Source organism: Meleagris gallopavo, chromosome 9 (genome assembly GCF_000146605.3).
Source record: "Meleagris gallopavo isolate NT-WF06-2002-E0010 breed Aviagen turkey brand Nicholas breeding stock chromosome 9, Turkey_5.1, whole genome shotgun sequence".
Taxonomy (NCBI): domain Eukaryota; kingdom Metazoa; phylum Chordata; class Aves; order Galliformes; family Phasianidae; genus Meleagris; species Meleagris gallopavo.
Window position 1 is genome coordinate 16649068 of NC_015019.2, and position 22977 is coordinate 16672044.

Here is a 22977-nt window from a genome sequence, read left to right on the forward strand (position 1 = left end):
TCCAGAGAATAGAAATTAAGGCAGAGGGGACTTGGGAAAAGAGATAAGTGATCAGCAGAAATAGCCCAGTGATTCTTTTATCCCAGGACAAAAGGCTGATCCCATGGCATGGACACACAGTCTCAGACTTGCTTCTCTAATAGTGTGACTTGGGGTTCCAGAGACAAAGCAGTACTCCTTAACCTTGCATTCCTTCTGCAGCTCCAGTACCTTCTAACCTCACAGAGAGATCTGGAAGTCTGTTAAAAATGCAGGGCTGAGCCTTATGTCACCTCAGGTCCTCTTTGCTAATAATTTAAATGTCAGGCACCTGCATGTTTATGTTTGTAATGTGTCACAGTATGTTTCAGTAGCAGTAAAATACCCATTTCAGCTGTGCGTAGCAAGGAGGGACTGCAGGTCTTTGTGACCTGTGACTGGCTTCATTTCTGTGCAATTTCAGATTATTTGAGGACTGTTTTTCCACCAGAAGTGGAGGAAGCATTGACAAATCTGCAAAAGTGTGTTGAAATGAAGAGATACTACACAATGGTCAGCAATCACAAAGTTAATTCATTACCAGTTAGCTTGCATTTTGGCACAGCTTGATTAAATGCACACCCATTAGACAGAACAGGAAAACCTTTCTCCATTGACAGCCCCGTTACACTGCAGGCAAGCACTCGGGAAGCACTGAGTAAAGTCAGCTTTCATGCAAATCACCAAGATACTTCTTTTTTTTCATTGCTATTTGGAACTGTTGACCAAAAGCAATGATGACTAATTTAAGGATCCCGCAAAGCAAGGTGGAAGCTGTGCACATTCAGCCCATGCAATGCTAGGAAAAGCCAGAGGCTCATCAAGTGTATTAATTAAATCATTGTCAGAGTTATAAGCTTGAGAGCATGAATTGTCTCTAGCCTGCATTTCTCTGTAATCCTTACCAGTTGCTAAGTTAGACAGAACAAATACATTTTTGTGTGCAGTTGACTGACTTCTTATCTGAATTACATGAGATGACAGAGATCTGCATAGGGTAGGAGCAGGAATTTCTCTTCCTGAAAGGTATTATCTTCTCTTAGTAAGTTTTGCAGTGCTTTTCTATTTCCTTTGTGTGCCTTAATGAGACTCCACCTGGCAGATGCATTCACTCTTAGCAAACTCGTGGGAGCTTAGCGTTTTTGGAACATCTCGCTCTGTGCTGAATTTAAATAAAACTGGTCAACAAGTGCAGTGATTCCTAGGTGTCAGTGGACAGAGGGCACAAGCAGTGCATGCCCCTTCTTAGAAGAGGAGGCTAATTTAAAGAATTCTTATTTTGTTTCTGGTTCTTAATTAATTGATGCTGCTCATTAGAAGCAAGATCTGTTTTCTTAGAAGTATTGTTTTAGAATTTAGAACACAGTAGTAAGTGTGACTCCCCAGGGCAATTCTTTCCTTCTTACAACTTCTTAAATATATCTTTCTATGATGGTAATAAATGAAGTAGAGAATTCACTCTAGACAAGGTGTTAAATGATGTGCGTAAGATAATTACTATGGAAATTGCTATAACTAGTATGGCTAAGTGTAAAGTTTGTTTCTTGCCTTTAGTAATTGAGGATTCTATTTTTCACTAACTGTTCTGATGTTGAATTGGAAGAATTAGATTCGGTTAGAAAAAAAGTCAAAGAAGAAAACGTGTGCAGTTATTTTATAAGAAGGCAATATCAAAGCGATATCACCGTGTTCCACCTTTTTATTTTTTTCCTCAATGAACTCTGTCATATTTGCTCAGTCTTGTAATATTTTTCAAAGCTGCTGGTTCTGCAAACTCGGAATAAGCTTTAAAAAATGAAGGTTCTGTGGTTCTGTACCCAGGACACTATCAGGAAAAATGGGTGGAATTGAAAAGAAGTGGAAATCTTGGTTCTACCTCTTGCTGCTGGCACATGGCTTTTGTTCTATATTTTTGTCCTCAGAGCTTTATTTTTAATTCTGGACCAAATTTCTAACAAGCTATTTGCTTATTTGGAAAACCAAATGAAAATTTGACAGTAGAAACACACTGAGTGCTAGCTACAGCTGTGGAAGGTAGTCAAAAATAGTAGGAACAGGCTTTTTTCTGGGTGTGATAGTACAGCTGGTTTAATGCAAGGTCTGTGAAGCCCATGGGATGTCAGCAGAGCAGTGGGGTAAAAACTCCCATTGCATCAGTCCTCGTGCAATGAGTGCATTTGGGTTTTACATCCACTATTAAATTTCTGCTGATTGACAAGTCTACTGTTGTAATTTTCATCTATTCAGTACTTAGCCAAACATTGCTTGGAACTGGATGCTTTTAGATGGATAGCTGCTCTTTGGTTTTGCATCTGTGTTTTCATTGCTAGAAATGTTGGCTTTGTTCATTGCATAAGGGAATGACTTTGAGATTTAGGAACTAAAGAAATCTATTGTAGAGGAGTGGACAATATTCCCCTTTGAGCTAAAAGCTATCTGGTTTCTGTTGGAGAGCAGCAATCAGGTCTGTGGTATTTCTTTTTGCTCACGACATCTTGCTGATATCCTACTTAAAACCCTTCACTCTTTAGACAACTGGCTTTGTCTCATCAATTTCATAAGCTTTGATGCTCCATTCCTCCATTCCTCCCTTCTCATTTTTCTGCTGCCTTCATTCCATAGGATGTGTGCCTATCTACAAATTTATCCTCTTCCTAGCATAAATCTTATCTGCAAATTCATTTGAGTCTGCCCATGGTGAGTAAAGTAATAACAATCTTTTTGTTAGCACCTCAGCTGGCAGATGTAAACATGTTAAATTTTTTTGGAGCTTTGAGACAGACTCTAGAAAGGTAAAATTGCAGTGCTGAGATGCTCCCTCTTCCAGGTAGGCAACATCAAAGGCTGGCATAAGAGAACTGTTAATTTCCTAGTTATGTTGGGTCGCTTGTGTCTTTGGTCTGATGGATTTGAAATCTAGGGCAACTAGAAGAAACTCCTTTATTTTCCAAAGTTAAAGACAAGATTTTATTGTAAAGACTGCAGGAATTTCCTTCCCTCATTTTAAATTTCATCCTGAGGCAGGTCTCTTCCACGTATAAAATGGTAAAATGGACCATTATTCTCCTTTCAGTCTTTAGTGCTTTCTGCGCTTTCTGAGCAAGCTCAACTTCCACGTCTTTAATCTTTTAAAATTCTTCAAGGACAGACTGAGAGCGGGTAAGCATCTGTTATTGTTGTGGTTCTTTATTGTTCTGCATGAAATGAAGCCCTGCTACCTTCAAAGACCTACTTCTTTCCTTTCCAAGGCAGTGGCTCAAAGTATTATATGAGGAACATTTCTGTGTTTAACTGTATATGCTCTGTGCTGGTGGCGTGGGATGCAGTGGGATTCTTCTTTGTTGCATAGTGCATTTAGGATGGGATGTCATGGGATGTCAGCTCTGCACTCGGTGGCACCTGCAAAAATACCTGCTGCTAGAGTGACAATAATAGATGAGAGGATGCAGTCAGAAGACAGCAGCAGGAGTTCAGTAGTCTTCTCTGCCTTCAGTTTCCTTCCTTCTTTGGTTTGGACAAAGAAGGTCTGTGGAAATGGTGCCATGTGGGTTAGTTGGGAATGGGAGAGACGGAATGGGGGCAATGTTAAAGTTGCTGTGGGAGTGTGTGCATATACCTGGCTTGTTCTAGCCTGAGTAGCTCCAAGGGACGATGGTTGAGCCTGGTGGATCACAGACATAGAGTCTGCTTGGAAAAGACCTCTGAGATCATTCAGTCTGACCACGTCCCTCAGTGCCACAGCTCCACTGTTCTTGAACACCTCCAGGCACCTCCAGTGGCACCACCTCCCTGGGCAGCCTGTGCCAATGCATTATCACTCTTTCAGAGAAGAAATTTTTCCTAATATCCAACCTGCACCTCTCCCAGTGTAACTTGAGGCCGTCACCTCTGGTCCTAGTGTTGTAACATGGGAGAAGAGAGTGAGCTTCCTCTTCTCCAGATGGAACAGTCCTAGTTGCCTTTGCTGCTCCCCAGAAAACTTGTCCTCCAGACCCTTCATTATGTGAACAGAGACCTGTTATCCACCATCTTCCTGTGCTCTGCTGCAGCTCTGAGGCTTCAGTGGCCCTGGTGAGCTCCTGGGCATTGTTTGGGCTGGGCCTGAGCAATCTGTCCAGCTCAGGCACTGCTGTCTGCTGGTCCTTCCCTCTGCCTCAGGCTTCTCAGTACCTTTTGCAGTGTTCCTGCCAGGGCCCTGTCCTCCCAGGACACAGGGAGTTGTGGAGTGAAGCAGGCTGTGCTGTCTGAGCAGGGCTGATAGTGTGCTGGAGGACTGGGAACTGAGGGCATTGATGCCCATACAAACGAGCGTCATGTGAGTGAGCAGTTCTGCCCAAGGACCTGAAATACCAGTTTATATATGTCCTTGGGAAGTGCTCGTTTAAGGCCAGCTCTACTGTTACGAACTGGCTGATACTTGAAAAATGTAGCTCTGAGACAGTCATCGTGTCCTGAACTCCCACTGCTTTCACTTTTCTGTACTGTTGCTGACTTAAGAAAAGTTTCTCAGAGAATGGAGTCCCATAGGCTTGCCTGGGTGTATATGTGTTACTCTTGAGATGCATATTTGTTCTTTAATTCATCTCAGGATAGATGCTGGACATAAAGGCTGGTACTCAATTTTGCTCTCCAGAAGACATACTGTTTTAATGATGCCCTTTGTGCCAAGTCAAACCTGGAGGTCTCCTCCTTTTCTGATTTTACTGGCATGAAGTAAAGCTCAAGGGAAATTCAAATGGCATCAGACAAAGCTCTGGGCTGAATTTTTCCGATGGTCCATCACTACTGACTGATAAATCTATTACACAAGTGCAAGAGCCATGTGGGACAGAGGATGTTCGACATAAGCTGTATAGATAATCCATAAACACTGTCCTGCTGGGAAGCAGAACAGAAAACGCTGCTACTTCAGCAATGAGAAATCTGAGGATAACACAACAAACCCTGTAATTAAATGACTTGTAGTGCTCCTGAATCTTATGTTCATCACTTCCTCAACAGAATTAATTAGAAGCTAAATGAAAGAGCCTCTTTCTTTCTTTCGAAATATCTTTCTGGTATAGACTATAGTGAGTTTATCTATTCACAGAGCACCATGAATCACTCCCCTGCTTGAGAAAAAAATTGATTGCTGTTCTAATAGTTATTGAACACCTATAACAGATGTTTGAATCTCTACAAGCTTGAGATAATTACAATAATAAATCTATACTCATTTGACAAGACTGTTAGCGGGAATCAAATAACTTATGTAGTGGAGCCACGAGACATTCTGCCAAGTGTTGTGTTCATATTCTTATGGAAATCTCAAGCTGGTTCTGCTCATTTAGGGAATGCTCCCATTAGAGGTCGTTGTCCTGGATAAGGCAGCGCACAGTATGGATGCTAGAATCAGGGCTCCAGGCTGCAAGTCAGTGAGGTGTGGACCTTGGGATCCTTACTTTCTGCAGGGCTGCTGCTTCAGTGCTTGGCTGCGCTCATCTTTCACCAAGGAGAACGTCTAACAGAGCTGACGAATGCTGGGAGGAGCAGCCATCATGGGGAAGCTGCCGAACAAAGAAGGGCTCATGTTCATTTATCTGGAACCTCTAACACCAATGCTGTCTTTTTATAAAAGCTGTGGGACTACAGGACGTGATTCACATAGTGAAGCTCTTATGGCTGTAACAGACAGGAAAATGAAAAAACATGTTAAGAGAAATCAGTGTTTGCTTTCTTTTCACCGCAGTGGTAGCCTTTTGACTAGCTGCGGTGGGCTCTTGTTTGCAGACTAATGAGCACGTTAAGCTGTGTTCCGCACGTAATATCTGACACCGTGCGTCCTCTCTCTGTCAGCTTCTTAAGATCTCTTCAAAGGGAGAACAGTGGGAAGAATACTACAGCAGAGCCAGGAAAATAACTGCTAACTACAAGTCTCTCTCTTGTTCTCCTCCAAGGCCCTGGCTGCCAAAGGAGGCCCGGTGCCATCAGACTGGAGGCAGTGAGGGCAGTGACAGCCATGCACCTAATGAGAAGGTTGTCTTTGCCATCAGGTGCTCACCTCAGCACTGCAGTTGCACCTGGCAGTGTCTCCCTTGTGCTCTGCTTGCCTTGCTGTGACGGTTGCTCCTTCAGGTGCTCTATTTGCCCTGTGACTTTTTTGCTTTCTCTTCTTCTGCAGCTCTGTTAGCAAAGGAAATCTAGCAGCGCTTCATTCATCATCTGTTTTCTTCCAGGGCATAGACATATAAATAAATAAATCTTTGTCAAGGGAGCTCTAATGGTATGTTCCTATGTGGATAATTATTACTTCTGTCAGTGAAAGGCTATCAAAAGTTTTCCTTTTGGGAAAGTGCAGTAGAGACTTTTTTCTTGGCAGGCAAATATTGTACAGATGTTCTTCACTGGATAGTACAGCGGAAGTGCTTCTCATGGGATAACCTGAGATAAATGCTTCTGTTTAGGCTGATTTCCATGAGACTGAAAGACTGCTCACCGTTTTCTAGGATGAAACACCCGCCTTCTGCTGTTTCCTCCTCCTGGGAAAGCATTATTCAGGCACCCGGTTCTGTCAGGATTTTACAAGTAAGCCTTTCTATCTTTGTCCACAGCTGCAGCAGGATGGTGCTGCGATGCCTGAGGGCAGCAGGCAGTGTGGGCTCCTGGTGCTGCGGTGCCCATGGCTGGGTGCTGTGCCTGGGAGGGGAGAGGCTGCTTGTGCCTCCGCGCAAACACCAGCTGCTGCCTGCCACTTGTGTGCCAGGCATTGCCATGTGCCTGAGGAGCTGGGATGAGAAGGGCCAGAAGAACGTGCCAGGTTGAGGAGGGTGTCTTGTTCCTGAGTGTGGTTTTGCCTAAACTTGAGGATATGTATTCTAGGTCTTTCTACTTCCTACCTTTTTTTTTTGCCACTGAGGCTGGGAATGGAGGGACTACTTCAGGCATTTCAGATACTTCTGACTACCAGCTATATAATGAAAGTGTTGGAGATTAAAGAGTAGGCTTTAACTGCTGATGAGTCAATGTGCTAAGCATGATGTGTGTACAGGAGAGAGAGTGAACTACTCAAGAAGATTACTGCTTTTCACCCTTCTAATTACTGCTGCACTGAGGTCTCAGTCAAGATCTAAGTGCTGCTTCTCAGCTGCTTTGTGTCCACGACAGAGTTCTGAGAAGTAAGAGGCAATGGAAAATGTTTTGTAGTTGAGGCAGGTCTGATCTGCTCTCGTCCCTTTCTGTCAGCCTGTTCCCTCCTTGAAAGTCCCAGTGGAATCATCTGCTCAGAGGACTGGTGGCATCTCTGCCCTCATGATGGAGCTGAATAGCAGCAGTTGCTTTGCAGACACTGTGGAGCTGGACCGAACGCATCAGACATTGTTTTGTTGTTTCTCTTTTTTTTTTTTTTTTTTCCTCTTTTTTTCTGTGGGACCAAGACTTGAAGGCCTTTGTGAACACTGCTGTCAAAGATGCTTTGTGTCAGCCATGCGCTCAGTGTGTGGTTCAGCAGGGGCTATGGTTGCTGCAGAGGATAGTGGAAACATGCTGCTGTGCTCTCTGCAGAATGGTGTGAGGCAAAGAGGGAAACGTTAAATCTAGTGGAGCTCACCCAAGGCAGAATGTGGTCAGGTAACACCTGCTAGGTGAACATTCCCTGGAAAAGCACAGAGAAAACAATGGTCCATGTAAAGGGCTTGGACCTGCTGCATGGATCTCACTGTGTAACAAAGGTATTTCTCTGTCCCCAAAGCAGATGTTTTGGATGGAAAACATACTGTTGAAGCAAAACGTTGCTGGAGTGACCCTGCCTAAGAGGAAGCAGGAGCACACCTGATGGGTGCAGGGACTGGGAACAAGACTTGGGAATTCTGCTTTGCAGACTCTTGCTATGCCCTCAGAGCTTTGGCTGAATACAAACCCATTTCAGGCTTTTCCATGCTCCCCTTCTAAGACTTATTTTTCTGCTCTGCATCTTCTCAACAGGACACCTGCTTGCGTTGTAGGTTAGAGTTTCTGTTGAACATTGAATCTATAAATCCCTGACACAGGAGCATCTTTACTGGGCTGACCTGCCCTAAACCAGGAGAGGTGGAGAGATGACTGCCTCATCTGCTCCAGCTCATTGGAGTAACGAGTACAGCTGAATGTACTCAGAGTAAAGTAACTCCTAAATTTTAAACAAATGGAGAATCCAAAGTAAAAGGTTTTCTCAAGGTTTAAGCAATTATCCCTTTGATAAAATGTGCTTGTATGTCACAACTGTGAGTTGTTGGCACACTTGGGGATGTATTTTAAGTACAGCTTTGCATAGAGCATAGTGTAGAAGGTGCCTACCAGCCTCCCTAGTTCTCTCCTTTATGAACAAGAAATGTTCATTCACAGAGAAGGAAGAGCTTTATCTGCCCAGCCTGAAAGTCCGACCTCTGGTTGCAGAGTCCCGTCCTTCTCATGTGTGACGACCTCCCTTCCCAGGGCTTGAGGTGCCCTTGAATTACACTCCCTTCAGTTCATTGCAGTTCGTAGCCTGTTTTGGGAAGAGGCTTTCAGCATTCACATATTTCTTTCCAGCAGTAGATGGCAGCAATTTTCTTAGTCCTAATCTGACAAGATCTGCATGTTAATTACTGTCAATTAATGTATTTTAACAGCTAAAGGTTTCAGTTGCCCTTTTCAGCATTCATTATTAACTAAGATGTGATCCCTACTTTCCCTTGCTGAGGAACGCATCGGAGGCTGTTCATCCTCTGATGAGTGGCCTCTGTAGAACATCAGAAGGGGAGTCGGTCCCGCAGTGGGCAGCAGCAGAGAGCAGTGCCTGAGCCTGCCAGTCCCATGCCCAGTTCTTGCACAGCACTGCAGTACAGGGCTGCTCGAGGCCCAACAGCACGGAGAGCCTCCAGCTCCATTAGGATTTGCTGGACGCTGACACAGGGTTGGCAAAACATGTGGGCCCTTATCCTTGTTTTCAGCTAGGAAGGAGATAAATGGCCTAGCAAAGAACAAAGTGCAAGAAACCTATGGCAAAGGGTTATTTGTGAGACAGATTGTTTCAGCTCATTTCTTCTTTTCAGACTCTTTGTTTAACTCATCAGTCTGCGTGCGTTACTCTGAGCTGACTTCTGCCTCTTGTACATGCTGTGCTTGTATTTCCAGACAGGGGTCATTAAGAGACTCATTTTTAAGTGAAATATTCCTATTCAGTACAAAGGCTTGCAACAGGAGCTGCAAAGTGTGAGAAAGAAATTGGGCAACATTACTACATGAATCTAAAATATTATGGCTCCTGTTATGTGCCCATAGAAATAATGATGTTGAAATTAGGGAAGCTTCATCAACTTCAAATGAATAACCCATCTCCAGTGGACAGAGAGAAAATGGATTTTAATGATTGTTTTAAACTAACATTTGGTGTAATAAATGTTTAATGCATTTGTTCTAAAAGAGAATTAACTGCAGTGCCATGTCTTATTTATGGCACAGGCATTCTTCTATTCAATAGTTTTTCCATCTTTACTCTTTTCTGCAGTAAGCTGAGATTTTTAAAGTTTATGTTCCACTTCAGATAGAAAGATATCTGGTTGACTTGGCTGTGCCGTGGGAAATGCACGTGCAAGGCCAAGAATCAAACAAATTTATAATTGGGCAATTGTATTAAAACCACATTAAGCTCTGCTGACCCTGAAACATTGCAGGAATGATGAACTGCAGCTTTGTGACTGTATGTGCTCCATTGCTGGTCAGACATTAGGAACCCTCATGCTAGTTCAAAAATGTGCCCTTGGTGTAATGCTAGGGGTGAGGGAGACTGACCTGCCCAAAATCACAAAGAGAATTAGAAGGGGATGAAGAGGAATGTGTAAACTTGGGTGGTGTTGTTGTGGATAGCTGACCTATATAGCAAGGGAGATAAAAACCTTTTCTTTTTGAAGGAAATCAGGTGTTAGATCTGAGCTTGTGGTGGTTCTGCCTCAGCACAGCTGTTTCTGCAGAGACCCTGGGGGAGCAGAAGGGATTTGGAACACGGTAGCAGTGCTTGCAGGTTTAGTGTAGTGAACCACACTGAGAGCCTGAGCAGCTTGGCTGGAGCCTTCAGAACTGCTCTGAGCAATTTTAGCATTGGGGTTTCTTCCTCTTGTTGGTATCTAAAGAGTAACAGGCCAATGAAACAATTGTGGTTGCAACTTCTATGAGAGCTCACTTTTTCTGATAACTTTTCAGAGTCACTGAAGTTTTTCACCAGGAGGTATTACTGAGCCATCCTGCCTGGGTCCTCTGCCCTCCTGTCTGAGCTGGAAGTCAGTGCTCCATCCTCTGAGCCCTCTGCTATGATGATGCCTGGATGGTCATTGGGCCCCCATTTTGTTTCTCGAAATCAACAGCAGAACCAAAGGTGGGTACTAGTAAAAATGTTCTTGCTTGCAACTTGGGTAAGTGACAGTTCCAGTATTAGCTCTTTATCAGAGAAAAGCAGTCGAAGACTGTCTGCCGTCCTGCAACACCTCCTCAAGGAGCTCCTTGACTGCTCTTTTTGCTCATTGGCTCTGGCTGCTTTTATGTTCACCTGTGTGTACTCTAAGGGTGAATGAGCCTGTGGGACTGAGTGCTCGCTGCTGAAGCTGTTCTCTTCCAGGTGCTCTTCTGCACCTTGCTGTTTACCCTGCTGGAAGGGTCACATACACAGTGATCAGAGCTGTGCAGAGCCACCTTCATGCCCATAAGCAAGCATCCTGTTTTCCTGTGGTAACAGGATCATTTCACAGCAAACTGCTGCCAGCAGAGAAATGTAAGGAAGTGAACATGTCTGTGTACTTCCAGGGGTGCTTGCAGGCTCTGGCTTAGGGCAGAAAGCTGAGCAGGAAGCAGCCCCTGCGGTACGGGGCAAAGGGCTCGTTTTGGAGGAGGTGGCTGGAGAAATGCAGAGCAGCAGCTGTCTGCTGGGTGAGAGGAAAGTGCTGAGCCTAGGTATGGGCATAGCTTGTCCTGGCACTTGTACACTGCTAGTGTGAACAGAAAGCAGCGGAATGAGGACTGCGGGGTTGTGTTCAAGGCATTTTAGGTGACTTTGTCCTCTTTCAAAGGCATTTTATTTATCTGCTTGATGCCCCTGAAATGCTTTCTCCCTCACTACATCAGCAACACTGGCGCTCTCTGGAAGCAGGCTGTGTAATGCCTAATGCATTCTCCCCAGGGCCTGGGTTGAAGTGATTTTGGTCTCTGAAATGCTTCAGACTTTAAAGTGACTGCTACATGTGAGTTTGGGGTCAGTGTCTTCTCCGTGTCCACTCAGCAGGCAGGTTTGTCTCAGAAGCCCCAAGCTTTTCTGTCCCTTGCTGTTGTCAGTGCCATCATGGTTTGGAATGTGATGGCCTAGTGCTGTTTTTGACCACGTGTAGGTGTCATGAAGGGTTTGTTTGCAGCTTTGCTGTAAAGGTTATGTGGGACAGCAGGGACCACTTCCCTTCGTTGGGGATGAAATGTAAGTGCTCTCATTATCAAACATGCAGCACGCTCTCACTGAACAGAGGCTGTGTCTGCTGGGAAGTTGAAAGGCAATGAGTTTGCATTAGACAAGTAGACTTGCAGTATGAATTCTCCCTGCCTGAGATCCCTGCAGCCTTCATGATGCAGTCCTCTGAGCCAGGACTGTCATGTACTACATGGCTGTGCAGCTTATTACACAGGGCTCTGGCTCAGCTGATGCCTCTAGACACCAGCATGAAATAAATATTAATAACACAGGAGCCTCCCTGCAAGCCATGTTGCAGTTTCAGACCCTCTTATTGATGCTTCTTTGTAGCTGAAGAAATAGTTGCAAAATCATCTTTTAAATAAGTCTAGAGCAGAGAGTGAAAGGGACCAGAAGGGTCAGCTGAAATAATTACAAACAGAGGGGGACTGTCATTTGAGACAGTATTAAGCAAGATAAACCCCACTTAATTCTTAGAGCAGGCTAATGAACGGGGCTATGACAGAAGGATGTGTAATAATGAACAGCACAGGGAGGGTTAGTGGGGTTATTCCTCACTGTGTATTTTCAGCATGCTAAAGGGATGCAGAATGAAACTCACAGGCAACAAACTTGAAGTGGACAAATGGATTCTTTTTATACTCTGTGCAAAACTTAACCTTGTAGACCTTGCTTCTACAAGATCCTGTGTTGTTACGAGGTGCACAGAGATACAGAAGTGGTCAGGATTTTACATGGTGCATTATTTAAATCCATTCAGTAAATTTAAAAGCAAGGTTAGGAGAAAGAAAAGAGGAAGCTTTGCTTCAGGTGCAGAAGCAAGCAACTTCCTTCAAAAAACCTTATAGAACATAAAGTGAAGGTTACGCCAAGCAGCACATCTAGCTTTCCAAAGTGTTTGTCTTTGTACACATGGGAAGAAGAGGTGCTAAGCAGGGTAAAAGTTGATAAGACTGAAATTGCTGTGTAGGTTCAGAAAGACTGGATTCTAAATATTTTGTTTCCAGGTTTTTCCTTGGAATCAGCTAGTTTGAGAAAGCAAGCTCACAGTCTTCCAATGATGTAGAAGTTGTCCTACTCTTTTTGTCAGAGGAGATAGCTCCCATCTAATGGAGAGTGTATTTGGTTGTTTGTATTTGGGATATAGATGATGAAATGTTGATTCCTGAGGCAAAAAAAAACCCAGGAGCTGCCTTTCCTTCAGTTCTGCTCGCATGCTGGAGTTGCCAAAGTTCACCCTTGCCTCTGTTGGAAAGGAGCTGATTGGAAAATCTTTGAAAGCAAATGTACTGCACTAGGAGTTCTTTTGCTTTTATGATAGTCATTGCACTTGATGTTTGTTTTTTGCTTTCTAGGACTTGCTAGAAGATTCTCATCACCAGAACAAAAGTGATGGCAGTATTTAATGCATGATGTTTTTTATCTGTAGAAATTAGTGGAAGTAGGATAATGACTGCAAATCTAACTTCGTTCTAAAGTCGATTACATCTCTTTTGCACGCTTGATCTTATCTGTGGGGATTTCAGTCATGCATATGATCTAGTTATCTGACAGCACTGAGAGGTACCTGCGGCTCTGGAGCTGGAAGAACTGGATAGCGTTAGTGCTAACCTGGCAAAGCAGAGATGAATTTCATGTTAATGAACTAAAGTAGGTCGAGTTACTTGATGTGGTTTGCATCAGCTCCTATAAACCCGGGACCAGATTCTGGTCTCAGTTACGTTAGTGCTGGCTCTGTTCAATAGATAGTATTCATTTAGGCAGGAAAAAAAACCGCTGTTTCAGCTGTAAGTCCCTTTAGATGATGATTTTCATGTGTTCAGTAATATGGTGAGACCTTCTGGACAGAGTGAGACCTTCTGGACAGCTGGCTGCCCTGTGCGGTAAGCAACTACAGGCAGGAACCTGGTGCTCTCAGGGGTCACTGACGTCTCCAGCTTGGTGTGAGCTGCTCACAGTTCAGAAGTCTCTGGTCCCATACCTGTTCTGTTGCTAAAGCAGCAGCTAGTGTTTAAGAAGGGCTGTACACCCTGACTGAATGTTGCATAAATCTTATTCCTCTCTTCTGGGATGTGTTTTGTAGTGGGTGTCAGAACCATTGGCACATCTGGTGAATTTGGCTCCTGCAGTGTTTGGTACTGAATTATTTCCAGTCGTGTAACACCTCTGTGTTACATGCAAATAATCTGTAAGGCAGCAGTTCATTTAGCTTCATCCATTAATACGATGAAATTTGAGGCAGCGGTCACAAATCGCTGCACAGCATCATAGGAATGCTTGGGCACGTGGTGCAACAGAAAGCTTGATTTCTCAGAGAGGGTTTGGGCAGGTCCAATAAAACTGAATCTTGTACCTCTGGGGTCTTCTGATTCAATCACTGAAGTGCACGTGTAAACCAGTCAAGAACTTGATTCTTACAGCTTATGCTGAGTGGGAAAATACAGCTATGTTAGTGGAGTATTTTACAACTAAATTTTGGCCAGTGAGACTTCTTCAGTCCCACAGAGACCTCTGAACAGAAATTTACTGTGGGTTTTTTTTTTTTTTTTTTTCCTTCTTCCTTTTGTAAGGGGAAAATATTCCCACAAGTGCTCAGGAAAATAAATGAGGAATCAGAATTGCCCAGTGTGGCATCCAGTCCTGCTTAGCTCTGAGCTAAGCATCTATTGAGCGAAGAAGGAAGCAGAAATGACCCAGTGTTTGTTTTGCAGTCAGCTGTTTTACACAGAGGACCAGCAGGCAGTGTGCTGCTACTGTTGGCCATTTTAATTTTCAAATGTAGCTGAACAAAGAATTTTGGTCATAATTCTTGCTACCGTTCTGACTAAATATGGCTCAAATCAAAGGACTTGGGTTGGCATCTCATTATTAAAATCACCATGCTGGAAACCACTTTACTCTCCTGGTTTTGAACCTTTTGCTGCATGAAGTTGTGTCACCCATGACAGCCACCCCACAGAAAAAGTGTCCAATCCACCTGGTAGTGCAAAGTGCAGAGGGACTCAGCCTAACATGGACATTATTTACCTTATTAAATAGGGTATGGAGTGACTTTCTTGCCTCGTTACAGCAGCTCAAGCACTTACACAAACTTGTTAAGCTGCTTAGAGAGAGGGTTGTTTGTCCAGGTAATGCTGCTTTCAGTGTGTTATGCTGTGAAGAAAGCAGATGCTTGACTTCATGGAATTTGGGGATTTCTGGAGAAATTGCCTTTGGGAGAAATTTAAATAAATGATGGAGAGCTTCTGATTCTTTCCTTCCCCGCCTTTGTTTTCTCTATGCAGATGGGTCTATACAACACTAATAAGGGAGTCATTTAATTATGTAAAGCTGCTCCAGGTAAATGTTATTTACAGATGGCTGAAAAATTTTGAATTATACTCATTTGCTAAGTATAGCCTCATTCTCAGTGCAGAGATGTTGTTAGTCATCATCAAGGTAAGCTGCAGATTGTATACTCCTCTTTGCAGCTTTCTACCCATTTTGAGTGTTTACTTTCTTTGTGATTTTTAAATGGTAACCCTGCAGGCGCTGTGCACATAATTGAAGTAAGCAATCTGCTTGTTTATCCCTGTTTCCATTAATTAAATATGTGCAAGCTAAATTTCCTACTGAAAAACATGAGATGACATGCATGGGGCCAAAGCTACATTCTCTCAGGAGGCTGAGCTGCCAGCCTTGGGGAGGTCTCCATGGCAGGGCCAGACCCATATCTGCAGCCCTCCCAGCTTGTCCTCTGGGCTTGCTGCAGGAGGATGGACCGAAAAGCAAATGCATGTGAAGCTGCACCGTTGTTCCTGGGCAGTGTGAAAGTGTGCTTCAGCAGTTCCATCCTCTGAGCTCACAGCTGCCCTGTTGTGGCTTCTGGGTGCTCTTCTATAGGCAGATTTCATTTTTCTTGCTTCTCTCATTGCTGTCCCAGTGGCTTGAATCTTCACTCTCATAAACGCCAGAGGTGCAGCTGCTAACAGAATAGTTACTCCTGCCCCACAGAGCACAGTAAGGCCCAGAGGTGCTGTATTTGCCGAAGCACCTCTGTGGTTCCCAAAGGCAACTTCATTCAGAAGAGGCCTGGCTCTGCAGTGACCACATACTGGAAGTGGACAAGCGATCAGCTGTTGGGCTTAGCCAACAATCTGCCAGGAATTAAACTACTTAGCAGTAAAATTGAAGAAATCTTCATGTTACAGGCAAAAGCAAACTGTTTTCAGCCTGCCCAAAAATGGAAGAAAGGAGAGGGAATAGGCTGTGCTGTAGGTGTGCAGAATAGCTGGTAAGTGGAGAAACTCATAAGGGAACTGATCAGTGAAAGTTGAGCTCTGGTCAAAGTCTTGGGGCAATTGTAAGTAAAACCTTTAGAATCACAGGAAACCTGTGCTGATTTTTGAAGCTCTTCTGTTGCAGCCAGGCTGAACAAAGAACCCCAAGGGCAGCAGTCCACAAGGGACATATAGAAAATGCAGGTTCTCTTTGAAAGGTAAGAAGGGAACGTTTGCACTACCTATTATCATCTGTGGTGTGAGTGGTGATGGCAGGAGCAGCAATGGCAGCAGAAACAAGATGTATCCCAGTGCAGGAGGATCTGCATCCCATACTCCTGTGGGAAAAAATAAGTGAACTTACTGTGAGGCACTAGAAATTAATAGACCTGACTGTTGCCAACTTCTGTCAGCATTCTGCCTTGTTGTCAGCAGATAAAAACTGTGCAGGGTGGAGATGACCATGAGCAGAGGTGCTTTTCCTTACTGTGGGCTCAGAGTCCATCCTGTCTGGGTGTAAAGAGGGGTCCTGCCTGTGTAGGAGACCTTGGTGCCCCCAGGCAGAGCTGGGACCAAGCGCTCTGTCTGATCTGCCAACAGAGGCAGCTGAGCACGTACCTGTGTGCTTTGTGAGATCAGGGCCCACCGCTTTGCTGAAAGGGATAAATAAGTGGTTCTTCAAAGCTAATGGCATCTTCTGTATGTGAATACACTGTAGTCTCATTGCAATCCTCTGGTGTGGGGCTGGCCTTGCACACACCTGCAGCCATGAGCTATCTCTGCAGCTCCCTGCCCAGCCTACACCCTGCATCTCTTTGCTGCTCTGAATCATTCTTCTTCCTCTTGCAGTTGCCTACCTGCAGTGATGGGTGTGTGCCCTTTTGCTCGCTGGGAGGCTGGCAGTAAATCATGTATTGGCTTTTTTTTCCATTTTACGTCCAGGAGCAGCTACTTTGATTAGTTTGAAGCAGAATAAAAGACCTATAAATGGGGAAAATCCTGAAGGTAGGTACTTTCCTGTAGACTTAATGTCAAGGCACACGCAGTGGCTTTTACAGGGGCCATTTAAAACTGTTATCTAGTGTATATTTTAAGGACAGAGACATAATTCAGACATCTGATTGACTGCCTGGAACGTTGATTCAGCAACGTTCTTACTCTACAATTTTTACTTTTAATAAACCTTGATCTGAAAAATTTTGGGAACTTCAGATATCGTGTTTGCCGCCCTTAGAGGATTACTTCGGCTGTCTGAGTAGTGATGGATTTGCAGTGACAATAAGGTAGAGGAATGGCAAGGTGTGGGAGGGGTGCAGTGGAACCGTCATTGCTGTTTGCTTACTCATCGTCTTCCCTTTTCACTGCGCTGTGTTATTTCCAATATTTCTCCTGGTGCTGATGGTTCCAGGGAAGGCCAAGAGTCAGTGCCCTCAAGTCCCTGCAGAGACCACGACCCTGTCACAGTTCCTCTCTCAGAAATGGAGAAATGACAGTGACCTCTGAGGTACTCCCAACAGACATGGCACTGCTGTTCTTGGGCACCTTGTCCAAGGATTTGAAGCAAGGATTTAGGAAGCAAATTGGACTAGAAATATATTTCAGAAAGCTGTCAATCAACTGTCTGTTGCTTTTAAGTCAGGCTGCTGCTATTGAATGTGGTGCTGCAGCAGTCTTTAAAAGGAGTCTTTCTCACAGCATGTCTAAATTACGGTGCTTCCTTTTCCTGCCCCTGTTGCCACCTGCCCTCAGACACTCTCATGTTTGATGCAGTGTTTGCAGAGCTCCGTGCCTGGCCATGGCTGCAGCCCTGCAGAGATGTGTTGCTGGCTTTGCTGCATGGTGTGGGGTGTTGGGGCGGCACCTCATTAGTGGGCTCCTAATGAGGCCAGGGCTCTCTGATATGCTGACCACCAGCAGCCTCCCAACACTTGTGCTTTTCATCCACTTTTACACCCAGTATGCATCTGCTCCCCCTCTCCTGGCCGCAGGAGATGCTGACTGGCATTTCTCCCCGGGATGCACGTTGTGCTCCACGTTCCAGTGTTTTTGTCACATTTGTTACCACCATTTTAGACAACTGCTTTGACCCCTCCTCATGTTGTTCCCCAGCTCCCTGTTTCTCCACCCTTTTCCTGACTCCTGGGATGCATTCCCTCCTCGGGAAGTTTTGGGACATGGAATTTGCACTGCAGAGGGTATTACTTCACATTACACGGGGTGCCTGAAGTCAGCGCCGTGATTCTGCTGCTTGAGCTAAGGCTGCCTGCAATGTGCATGCTCCAAAGCTCTGGTTACTTAAATTCCAGGACAACTGACATATGTCTGCTCAGCTCAGGCAACTGTTGCCGTTCAGCGATTTCCAAATAGCGACTTCTGTGTTTTGGAGCTAAGAAAGATGCCTGTGGCTGCGAGCAGTCTGATGGGAGCAGCCCCGTGGCCGTCAGAGGGAGGTGGAGGCTGGAGAGCACGGCCATCTGTGCCTGTGTGTCACGGGCATTGCTCCGCACTTGGCCTCCGCCTGCTTTCTGCCACAGAATATTAATACTCAACAGAGGAATTAATCAAGTGGTGTCAGCGTGGATGTTCTGTTCCCATTAACACAGGGTGCAGTGCTACTGCATTTGATATTTACAAGTACTGGCATTTTCTGCACAGGTGGGAAACCTTCACGTCTGAAATACACTGAGCCATTTCTTAGAGAAATTGAAGCCAATTTTAGAGTATTACCACGTTATCACAAGCCAGAAGCGCTGGCAATCAGAGGTGTTTTGAAGTCATTAGCTCCAGTTTCACTGACTTGTTTTGTGTTTTTGTCTTTGGTTACACTCATTGCTTTTGAGGAAATGAACTCACTGACAGCTTGGAGGGCAGGACTGGCTGAGGCAGATTGGAACAAAACAGCACACCAAAGTGCTGGTTCTAAAGCCACCGTGCAGTCTTTGAATCCATAAATACTTCTCTTCACAGATGTCCTGGGAGAGGGGAATTCGTGCCCTTAGAATAGCTGCATGGATGAAACAGAGGATGAAAAAGCTTGAACACAAATGTCTTGATAATAAACACAAATGTGTTTATTGCCATGTATTAAAGGTAAGAATGGAAAAATGACTTTGGCATGTTTTTCTTTGTTTGCTGCTACTCCTGTGCTCCGGCTTCATTTAAAGGCCAGTTATCATTTTGGGAAGCATCAGAGACTCAGACCACCATATACCATTTAACCTTGAACTTTACGTTTCAGTAATGGTGCTGGTCAACTTGAGAAGGAGATGCTTCCTTATGGTCCAACGCAGGTGGTTAGGCTTGATGTAAGATTTCTCTGCCCATGAATGAGGACGTGAAACGAGGCTGGACATTGATTATGGTTATTTTCACCACATTCCTCCCCCGCTCTGAAACTCCATTTCATTTTGATCTGAAACATTTTTCTTTTCCTTTTGCCAACTGACCTGGAAAATCCATTGTTCAACTAAATCTAAGCTACCCCAAATACAGATCTTCCGTCCAGAGAAGTAATTTGTTTTTTTGCCATCAGTCCATTTGTTATACCCCTTCTCTTCATTGTTACGATTTGCTCTGTTCTGTGGCCTGAGATGTGATAATCCGAGCAGAACAGAACTGCAAAAGGGGAAGATTTTTATGACCCGATTTAAAACTTTTGTTTGCTGCAAACACAGAAAAGGAAACAAAGTGCAGTATTAATTTCTTCTTTTCTAGAAGCACCAGCAAAAAAAATGGAGACGGGAAAGAAAATATGTAATAGAAAAACATAAAGCTCAACACTGGTACTTGTTGATTTCTAGGTTTTATTTCCTTTTTATTTTTTAAACGAGGATTTTCAAACCATCCACTTGCAGGAATTTGCATTTTACGAGGAAAAAGTTACAGAATATGATGAGATTGTTGTAGGTAACTTACCTCTTTTTCCTTGGCTGTGGCATCTAAAACTAACTGCGCTTATCATCTTCTCAGTAATTTCTTATCGTTGAAGTTAAAATATAATCTAAGCTTGCACCAAATGAGCTGTTCCGAGATGAGTTTGCCAAACTGCAATTACAATAAGATGCTGCCAAAGAAGAATGATCTGTGGAATACAAGTGACTGCAGTGCTGATGAGCATCCCGAAGTCCCACAAGAGGTTAGAAAGAGCACAACTTGCATTCTGTTTTTTATCTCTGTTTTTATCTCACAGCTGGGAGGGGATGACAGCAGGAAAAACGGGGAGCTGACGGATGGCTTCTCTCTGCTGTAGGGTGTTCTTGCTGCTCACTGATTGCTTGTGGGGCTGCGTCCAGCCTGGAGGGCTGCAAAGAGAGTTTGCATGTCACCGCGTGGTAATTATTTCTACTCCTCTCCCGCTTTTTCCTAATTGATTATTGGTTCTCCCTGCAAAGTGAAAGTGAAACAGACAAAGGAGGCATTTGTCTTTGTCTTGTCTGAGAAATTCCCGATGGGCAATGAAAGCATTTCCACTGTCTGTTGGTGGATTTTACACTCCCTCTCAACAAACTCTTCTGCACATGAAAAAAGAAGCTCCATTTGAGCAGTTCTACTAACAAGCTTCTTGGCTGCTGGCTGGATTAAGACAAAGTTAGGCTTTATCTGATTTTAATTAATCCCAGGCAGTGCTTCTATTTCTGCTGTTGGCCAGTCAAGAGAGGCGGGTGGATAACCAGTATGCTCTGACTACATCATGCAGTGCCTGCTGCGTGAAGATGTTACCTGTGCTGTAAACCTGTCATGTTATTCTTTGGAGAAGGGAATTCTTATTTTCTAGTCCATATACTTACACAAAGCAGTTACTCCTCATACATGCAAAGTATAATCTCATCTTCAGCCTTCAAGCATAAAAGCAGGAAAGTTATCCTATTCCATACTTAATTACTTGTGAGTATTATTGGTACCAAATATGATTACAACATGGAAGATTATCTTCTGGTTATCTTTCTCTTGAAATAACGCAGGAAGAATGTCAGATGCAAAATGATTTTTGAAGTTTTGAAGCAGCACTTACTGCTGCTTTGTACTGTGCGCAACTTCAGACAGCAGCAGTTACTTTACTGCTGGTCCCTCCAACCGCAGGGAATTGGCACCCTATTAAACCTCACTCTCAGCAGAGCTGAACTGGAAATGTAACAGCACAGCCCTGTTTATATCTCCTGACAAGCAGTGATCAGAACCGTGTTGCCACAGCCAGGCAGGGTTCTCCCCTTGTCTGTTTACACCCTCCTGCACTGAATCCTTCATCCGGTCTCATCCACCCGCTGATGCCCCCCTCGTTCCTCTCACAACAGGCTTGCTTTGGCTTTGGCTTTTATCCCAGGGAAAGGCAGTGTTGCCAACTCTCTCTGTGCTGAGCTCCTTCATGTGATCTGCTGTTGCAGCCTCAGCATCTCACATCCATCCCAGCAGTGCTTCCTCCTCTCTGCTCCAGCCACGTGGATGCTGCTGGCAGAGCAGCCCTGGGCAGCGGCACAGGTGGGTGTCTGTGCCCTAAGGGTCTGTCCCTGTCATCTGCACTTGGAAGGGCTGGTTGTGTGGCTTGACTGCAGTGGGGTCACCCATCACTTGGCGTCACTGCCCAAATGCTGGGGAATTGCTGGGGAAGGGTGGTGGTGCTTTTGCAGGGGTGAACTTGGACTGTGGCCATTGCACGGTGGCAAGGTCTGTTCTGAGCAGCAGTGTGCAACACACTGGTTGACCATGCATGGCTGTAGTTCCCAAAGACCAGACCGCAGTCTGTGCTGACAGAAGACACAAAGTCAATTAATGGGACTTCGTGCAGCCATAAATTCTCTCACCCTGTTATCTTCCTATTCAGGCAAGAAACATCAAAATCACGCAGAAGCAGAATCTCACAGCAGGACTGAGGGTCTCCTGCTCACCCTGCTGATGCTTTGTGGGGGCAATATCCCCAAATCTCCCTGCTCTTCAGCTCTGGAAAACAAGATTCTCATTGTGAGCTCTGTGGTTTGGCTTTAAATAGCAGAAGTTAAACCACTGGTGTGATGGGGGAGTCCGTGCATACAGTGATTAAATTAGATCAAGAAAGTGTGTCTGGGGCCTCTTCCAAAGCTAACTGAAGTCTGTGGGAAAGAGTCTTTTCCTCTGAATTCTGTGACATTGGATCCAAACCCTGGAAATACATCACAGGATAATTTGGTTTAGTGGAAGGAGTGAAGAGATCTAATGAACTGACAGTTGGGAGCACAGTGGGGTTTGAGGTGATGCAGTGAGTGCCTGGCTCACCCAGACTCACTGCTTGATACCACCTGTGTTAATCCATCTCGATGGGCATCTCTTGCCGGTATGGACAGCGATGACTGAGAAATCTTTCTCTCCCTCGCTTTTATCAGTTTGTCAGCTGCATTCTCCTCTGCTCTTTCTCTGTGCCTGCAACACGCAGAGCACCTGCAACGTCAGCTGGGATCCTTTCACTGTCCCAACACACCCTAAGGAAATAATGTCACAGATGAAGGCCAGATGGGCCTCGTTATGTGATGGTGTATCAGGTGTGACCAGAGCAAGGGGAACAAATAGGCTTTGTACAGAATTGGTCTGTGGCATATAGAACCACAGAATTGTAGGGGTTGGAAGGGACCTCTAGAGATCATCGAGACCAACCCCCCTGCCAAAGCGGGTTTTTTATGAATAATGTGTACGTTCTCATAGTGTAGCATGATAATCACCTTTTTTTGACTTACTATAAAGGCTGAAGTATGGCTGCTGATACTGCTTTATCTGTTCCACTCAAATCAATGATATTGTGAAATACAACTCCACACAAGTGTAATTCAAAGTCCGTGGGATGTTTTATTTCAAGGCTTTTCATCTCGTAATTCAGCTACAAAGCGACTCGAGGAGGCAAATTGATGAACAGTTTGATGCTGCAGTGCCAGCAGGAGCAGCGCAGGAGCCGGGAGAGGTGCGAGCCGGGGGAAGCGCCCACATCCCGCCAGATCCTCGTCGGCGAAAAGCTGCGTCCCGGCACAGAGTCAGGGCGGCTTTATCGATCTGCGCTGCCGTAGTTTTGCTCGTTTGTTGTGCTTCAGGACACCCAGCGCGTGGGAAGGGCCTCGCTTCCCAGAGCGCACACAGCGGGTGCGTCGTCCCGAACTCCTCCTCGAGTCCAAGGGGATGGCTACAGGCGGAGGAGCGCCTAAAAACGCCGCTGTTTGCGTTACAGGTAAAAGACGATGTCTCCTAGCGTAGCCCTGCACGCACGGCGCAGCCCTGTGCGCAGAGAGGAGCGGTTTCCCG

At 44.9% G+C, this 22977-nt stretch overlaps 1 protein-coding gene and 1 long non-coding RNA gene across 2 annotated transcripts in view; both read left to right on the forward strand.

Moving 5' to 3' along the window:
• Nucleotides 1–10178: 10178 nt before the first annotated feature.
• LOC116216948 lies at nt 10179–18828 on the forward strand. Its single transcript, XR_004160690.1, has 2 exons — nt 10179–10384; nt 18688–18828. It is a non-coding gene; the product is annotated as an uncharacterized LOC116216948 (long non-coding RNA).
• Nucleotides 18829–22508: 3680 nt separating this feature from the next.
• Nucleotides 22509–22977, forward strand: part of LOC104912217 (X-linked interleukin-1 receptor accessory protein-like 2) — a 262419-nt gene continuing 261950 nt past the window's right edge. The window contains exon 1 of the mRNA XM_019618318.2: nt 22509–22903. The gene's annotated coding sequence lies outside the window, so the exon portion shown is untranslated. The remainder of the gene's footprint in view (nt 22904–22977) is intronic.